The sequence below is a fragment of the Haemaphysalis longicornis genome, unplaced genomic scaffold, assembly GCF_048455015.1.
Source record: "Haemaphysalis longicornis isolate Haplotype H1 unplaced genomic scaffold, Haemaphysalis longicornis Haplotype H1 scaffold_2, whole genome shotgun sequence".
NCBI lineage: Eukaryota > Metazoa > Arthropoda > Arachnida > Ixodida > Ixodidae > Haemaphysalis > Haemaphysalis longicornis.
This window is the reverse complement of record NW_027526295.1, coordinates 60613611-60621584: the sequence shown is the minus strand read 5'-3', so window position 1 is coordinate 60621584 and position 7974 is coordinate 60613611.

The following is a 7974-nucleotide window of genomic DNA, read 5'->3' as shown; positions in this document are numbered from 1 at the left end:
ATTTGGTGCGTGTTTTGTGTCCTTTAATAGCACTTAATTTTTTATTTAATTGGCGCTATTTCCCCACCTACTCGCTAGTATACATGTACCCTGCCGTTCGTAAATCGTGAGGCATAAAACGTTACGCAAGAATAATTTAGTTTGCGAAAATAAGAAACAAAATTTGCACTCGTTTCAAAGGCGGTGCCAGGCCAGCAGTGTCAGCTGAGTCGGCTGCGCAGTTCTTGCGTTCGCTTGCATGCTCCCGATGAAGCAACCTTTTGCAGTTACCTCAGGATGTAAGATGAGCAGCGTTCCGTGTTTATGCTACTCGTGAACTTTCCTTTGTCGACGACACGCAAGAAGAAAAAACTGTAACTGTCGTCAAACAGTTAAACCACCCGACCTGGCGATACTGTCCCACACCTCGACCACCGCGACAGCTCGACCAAAAGAAAGCCGACAAATCAACTTCTTTTAGCGGATATTATTTTGTTTAGCCTCTGCAGCTACTTTAAGGGCTATTTCATACAGTATGCAGACATTTAAACACGCCACAGAACGCCACAACCGACTTTCACTCTGGCTTGTAATTGAAAACACATGAAGGGTGGCGAGGGTCGTCTGCTTTTGTACTACCCAGAGGCGTCGGCCGCTAGGGGCGCTGCATGTCGCCAAAACTCCAGCGCAGGAGGCCTATAGGTACAGCAAACAGGTAGGCAGAACAGCAGCGACGAGCGAAAATGATTTTACACGACCGCCCCCGTCGGCCTGCGCAAAAAAGGAACATAGAACCCCTGCATACACGCCCTCGAAGAAAGCTGTACAGCCGATTCAGTTTGTTGTGGACGAAGAGCAACCGAGGCTGCAGCCACAAACGATTGTGCTTGCCCTGATATGAACCAAAGCATATCTTCACATCGTTATGTTGTCGTCCGTCTGACTGTTACTTATTGAAGGGAAAATTCACAACACAAACGTTGACGTCTAGCGTCTATGCCAGACCTAGACGCTGCTGTTTAGGCCCTAAAAACCACCTTCAGGGCGTCTGTCGGTTCTGTCTGATGGCGCGCTCGCGCCGCTGATTACGAACGAGGCGTCTGTTGGCGTTCACTGATCGTGTTGGCGAGCCGGTAAACGCCATCACGGTTAAACTCCCTATTGGAAGACTACGCTGTTGGGACGACAAAGTGCCGACAGAGCTTCTTATTGGCCCCACAAACGCCATCCAGGTTAAACTCCCTGTTGGAAGACTAGGCTATTGGAACGATAGAGTGCCGACAGAACTTCGTATTGGCCCCACAGGCGGCCAATACGAAGTTCTGCGGGAATACGGGAACAAATTCTTAGGTAAATTTGATTTCGTTGAGGACACCGATGCCTCGCGTAAAAGTTTTATTTATAGGACTACAAGAGGCATTTTGTAGCCTTCCTTTCCCGTACACCCAGACATCGAAACGAACCTTGTGATACACTCGAAGAAGTATATTAGTGCAGAGTGGAATTGAAACATTGAGCACGTTTTGTTCAATTTACGAACAGCAATTTGAGAGCATTTCCCCTGGTCTATGTGGAGAGTTCATATTTAAACCTCTCAACGGGAGGTGAAATAGTGCAATGTGCGGTTTAAACATTCAGCCTGTTTTTGTGCAATTTTGCATGCTTGCATTCACACACCGTTGTTTTAGGCACCCTAACGATAGGGTGCCGTGGTAACACCCCAATCGAGAAGAAATACTTTTTAGCACCCCTTTAACGGTCGTAGCACCCTTTGAAACTGTTGATTACACCCATGAATTTTGGCACCCTCGAGGTGGGGTACCCGAGCAATATTTGGGCGTTTGAAGGGTGCAAAAAGGGTGCAAAATGTTCAGTACACCCTTCTAGCACCTTAAAGGGTGTAAAAATGTTAAGATTTACACCACTTAATTTGTGGCACCCTCATGATTGGGTGCTGGAGCAATGTTTTGGTCCCTAAAAGGTGCAAAAAGGGTGCAAAATGTTGAGTGCACCCTTTTAGCACCTTAAAGGGTGTTAAAAAGTTTAGTGTGCATTATACTACCATTACTTAAGCGTCGGGTCTCCCTTAGGTGTCTTGAAGGTTCAAATCTGCTGCCAAGGCTGCGGCGGTAGTTTTATCTGTTCTCACTTTTCTAATAGCTGCTATTTATATGTATTTAAAGCGGGCATACTGTTGGTAAGGGGTAAGATAATAAGAAAAGAAAGTAAACATACTCGATTGATTGTAGGGTTTAACGTGCCGGCGCAAGGCAGGCGATGAGGCGTGCCGTAGTGGAGGTCTCCGGAATAATTTTGACCACGTGGGGATCTTTAAAGTGCGCCAAAATATCGTGCACATGGCCGTTTTTCCTTTATGCAAATAAACATACTCCATCGACACTCGTGAACCTGGCTTCCCATTTTAAACGTAGCTGTGGTGGCCCGCAATCGTCCTGAAAATGTCTCGGGTGAATCTCACTCTGCCCTTTACCCCCGAAAGGGACACAATCTTGTCTAGATGCGCGAGGAGCAAGGCTGGGCAGCCTGGTCGTAGTCAGTTGGTGGCATGCACCTATGCCATCCTATGCCATGGGATTAATTGTTTGCAGCATCCGCTTGCACCACGCCTCAAACACTTCTAGCGGTATGAGGTTTATCTCTTGGAGTGGTCGCATATGTTCAGTGTCTTATTATTCCGATTTAGGCTGTTTTTCAATCGCAATGTTTCCTACACAGCCGTGGCGAGGAATCAGACTAGGATGTGGCAGTTGTTTTGGCATGTGGGCCTGTTCCGCGCGTTTGTTCGCGCACCTGCTGTTTCTAGAAGAACGCATCGTAGGTTTCTGGCGTTGCAATCGGTTTGCCGGTAAGTTACATTACCAATACAACTTTCTTCCAAACCTAGAGGTTCTCTCTGAAGAGCAGGTGTTTGAAGGAAATGAAAGAGTTTGTTTTCATCGTTCATAGACATGCACTACTTTTTATAGTGCGTGAAACTGTTTCACCAATAGTTCTTGGCTGAGCCAAATTCAGATACAGTGTTCAAACATTAACACCTTGTCTGCTTCGTTATTAACTTTGTGCGCTGCATTAACCCGCCCATCAACTGCACTTTCTCATCAAATGTTTGTCCATGAATTTAGAATTTCTTAAGTTGAATATCGCCTTTGAAGATACGCATGCAGGCGAGAGCTCTTTTTTTTTGTAATGGCAATTTCAAGTAGTGCCAACTCCGGACACGCACGCTTGCTAGAGGCGCAAGTAATTTTGTAAATGTGCTTCAAAGCAAGGAAAGGAGGCCCCCACCGGTCACGTATCGAAGTCTATCCCACACAGAGGGGGCAAAAAAAAAGACTGAATTTTTTAATCCCGTAAGGGCATAGTGAAAGGTCCAGGAGTCTATGGTTTGTAAGTTACGTTTATGTGGAGGCGGATAAATGCGAACAAAAGCGAAAAAACAGATTTTTGATTTTTTGTACTAGTGTACACACGCATCAATGTCTTATTGAAGACAGTCACATACCTAGGAAAACATTTTTGTTTGTGCTAGTGCCATGAGTCTAGACTCACCAAACACCAGTGCCACTGATGACGATTTGGCTTTTGTGACACATAGCGGACCTTTTCCCGTATTAGGCCTGAAAAAAAAAATTGGACACGGCCTGAAACGTTGTGATGCTAAATTTATTTGCTGATATTTTCTCCTCACTGTCTTTCTTTTGTTAAAATTTGCCATCTAAACGCGGCATGTTTTGAACGGGTCTCCCTCGCAGCGTTATTTTAGGCTGACCGCGTTTGCTGATTGAGCTGGAGCCCGTTACACTTTTGAACTCGTGCTGAACCCATTTTTCGCCTTTTTGTCCTAAACGGTATTCAAAAAATAACACCTATCGCTTACGTACGCTTTGATGCTGCAGCCCTATTAGCATATTTGCAGTACAAGCAGACCACACAGCTTCGTCCTCTTTGTATTCTTATCGCTACAAAAGAAATAAAACTTATATCATTGTCAGATGTAGGCTACCGCGCACTGATTGGGGTTTGTCTGAACAAAAGCCGATACTCTTGGGCTGAGGTGCCAGGTTACCAGCTTAGGGGTTAAAACAGGACGTATGAGGAAAAGCAGCCGCATTTGCAGGAGACCTTCCGCATGTCGATTTCCGTTAGCCGCCGAGGAATTATAAGGAAGTGTAAGCACTGTCAGAGCCCCACGATTTGGAAGAACAGCACCGCTGCGGGAGCAAATGCTGTTGTTAGCGTTCCTGTTGGCACCCTTTACATCCCCGATGAAACGTTCATTCCGTAATTTTCCTAGGGACCCTCAACTATCTTAGCGTTTTTTTCGGCAGCCTCAGCGTCATTCGCGAATCCTACATGCTCAGTTATTTTTATTTCACCAGTTTCGGGTAAGACGGTGCGGCACTACTTCACGAACAAAACTGTCTTGTGGAATAGGGATGCGACAAATTTTCGGGCACGATTTTAAGCCTACAGTTTGGGGTACTTGCCATACATCATTTAGTCATTGGCTTCTTGACGCGGAAAATAACCTAGCGGCTAAACGTACCAAAATAAACATAACTTTGTCAGGCCTTGCACCAACTTCTTATTGACGAAAGGATGTGGCGAATGATATATGGCTGAACTCTTTCTCCCGCCTTCCATTTAAAGCAGATTGAGACTATCGAGTATGAGCGATTTACCTATTGCTTTTTTCGAAGGCTCCTGCACAGCAGTGTTATAAAGTTCAATATTCCGCCATGACAGCGGCGCCGCTCACCTCATTCTTGGACGTGTGCCGAGTCCTATTGAAGAATTACAACACCGGTGCGGAAAATCTTCAAAAATATGGTATAAGCGCTCACGTGCGAGTCGGTTCGCTAATGTAAAAGCCACCTTCGAACCTCCTGTGTTGGCTTCCTCTTGGTAGGCGCCGCAGCAGACGACGCGTGTGACACTCCGCCCACAGTTTCACACACCGAGTACCTGGGTGCACCCACATTACCATAACCCCGCAGTACCCACGGCCGCACATACCGAGCCCAGCAATAGGCATTCTTGCTCGCGCGTCGTTTTCTCTATGACCATGATTCGCACTCTATTCTCGAGGACAACTTTCTTGGCATGGAGTGAAAGCTACGGGAGGGTGTGCAACGTGCGGGCCGAACGACGACATTTCGCTGCGCAGTTGGAAGTAGTTCCACAAACATTATTTGATGGGCATAACCTACGCAATTCAAAAACGTGTATTTCTTTTTTTAAGCCTTGCATTGACAATGTCAATAAATCGCCAGAATATGTCAAAGCATTACTTCTTGTTTAATATTCGGTTTTGTTTGGTTGCGAAAATCACCACTGCTGGCGCAAAGGTTCTCTTCAGAAAAAAATGGCGTCTTCGTCGACAGTAGCTTCTTTTGCGTTCGATAGCCCGCCACTTAATTCGCCGCAAAGGATTTTCAAAAAGCTTCACGACCAAAAGCTGTCAAAACACATCAAGCAAGTTGTCTGCAACACGTACGCCCAAGTGAGACTGACGCTACAAGAACTCCCCGTCGTTTCCCCACTTCGTTCGGTTAGCCAGATTACCGGCGTAAGCGAGCGTAGCGTCGCACGACTCAAGGTTTCGCGTGGGACCCTGAAGTCTCCAAAGCGCAAAAGGCTTCGTTTGTCGACTGGAAAAGCACCTGCAGTTACAGGAAAGGCAAGAGTACAGCGGTACGACAGCTTCGTCCTTGCTGCTCGTCGAAGGAAAGTGCGTGAGTACTTCATACGCAACGCGGCGCCAACTTCAGAAAAGATCCTCAGTGGTTTTCCCAGCGGCACCGACACAGGGCTGTCGACGCTGAGTGTCGGCTCATTCAGAATGTCATTCAGAAGCCGAAAGATGCGTCGGCTTCTGAATGACATTGGATTTGCTTTTCGGAAGTGGAAGCATAATTCTGCTCTTCTGTAAAGGGAGGACATCATCGTGTGGCGGCGGAAATATCTGTGGACCATTCGATAAATGCAAAAGCAGAAAGGTACGTACAGTTACTTTTTCGATTTGGTGGAGAGATAGAAAAATGCCAATTCCGGCGAATGGAACACAAATTTCGCATGTAAGATTATTTGACTGTTGAAATGTAACACGACAAAATAAGAATGGAAGTTCTCGTACAGCCAAATATTTTATTACTGAGTGTTACTTATCAGCACCACTCCGCATACATACCGACGTTCATTTTATTTTTTTCCTTGTGTTTTTCTGGATCCCTGCCTCTTGTTCGTATTTTAAGTGAAGGGAGAAGCATGCATGGAAATGTGTTCTAATAATGTATGGAAGCACTCACTGACTTCATTTCGCTAGCCATGTGGGTGGTGTACGATCTGTGAACTGTTTTATTTTGGTATTTCGCGGTGCCCAACAAAAATACCATACCTCCCTGCAGAGTAGATGGTGGTACGAGCAAACAATAAATGCTTCTTTTTCTTAACAAACCTATCTCCCCAAAAGAAAAACCGACGCATATTCCTTTATTTTCGCAGGACTATATACTACCTCGACAAGACTTGGGTAATACTGGGCACAGCAAGGGCACGGTGTGGGGAGACACCACTGTCATCCCGCGAAGAGGCCTTTCGCAAGGGTCTAATTACTGGGCTTTGTGCACCAAGCGGCAAAGGGGGTCGGCTAATTGTCCTTCATGCTGCAAGTGAGAAGGGCAACAAATTACGCTTTGTTGGTCTATGTGGTGCTGCTTTTTTGTGGCAACTTACGGAACCCCGGCTTACCTTTCCGATGCCCAGCAGCTTGGAAGTGCGCTTTGTTGGTTATGTGGTGCTGGTCGTGTGTGGCAAGTGAAGAGGTACTTTGATTTCCTTTATGGTGGCCTGAAGCTTGTAAGTATGCTCTGTGTGCATCCCCTTACAGGATACGTTGTTTACCTTTCTGATGCCCAGCCACTTGGGACGTAGCTGGCTCATATGGCATTCCCTCCCCACTAGACACGTCCTCCACCACATCTATCCCACGTTATATCCCCGCCCAAACTGCCCGGCATGTGGCGCTCGAGATACCACGCCACACGCCATTTGGGAATGCCCCTCTTTACCCGCGCTCCGTTTCCCAACCCTGCAACTCAGGATTACCTGGCGCGCCTCCCTCACCTGAGGGACACTCGCTAGGACGGGCCTCGTCAGAAAAAAAGTTATTCTCTCTCTCTCTCTCTCATAGGGTGCTGTATTTGTGCACTACCAGGAAATCATAATGAGTGCTTGTCAGTATGCGAATTAGCGTTCAGATTGTAGGTAAGATGCACTTGTAGCTTTGTCGTGCATAAAATGGAACTTGAAGACGAAAACTGGCAGCAAACAGTGAGGAGCGGCACGTCACATATCCTGTTTCACCCAAAATATATGCAATGGGAAGATCTGATAACAAACCAAGAGGTTGTAAACAGCCTTTGCAAGTAGCAGTTACATGTGCATGAAACAAAAGGACTGGAAGAGTCATCCGCCAAGAGCTGCGACATGGTAGTGATGACGTCCAGATATGCACTGTAGTTGTTTGAGTCATCTGGAAACAAACATACTACCATCAGTTGCACATTGTAAGTGAGGTAATAATTTGTACTCACTTTTTCATATTTTGTTTGTCTTTCCGGTGGATTGCTAAAGTAAAAGAGCATGTCCAGCTCAAATAATTTCGTTTCAATACGTAGTTACAGGGTTAAATGGTGAGCAGTAATACGAATCATCAATGTCTTACTTTCAAATATCGAAACATTGTGGGTTTCCCTGCTACCAGCCTGAGCTATTTTAAAAATACTACCTTCCCAAGCCCCTGGAATGTGAGGTCGAACACCCGAATCGTAAAGGCATGCTCTGATGAAATAGAATTTACAGAAGACTTCACTGACATTGGGAGGGACAGTGTGACTCTCTCATGTTTGTGGTGCAACGTGTGGTACATATATGGTGTTTTCACATTTATCATGAAGAAATTAGTGTATATCG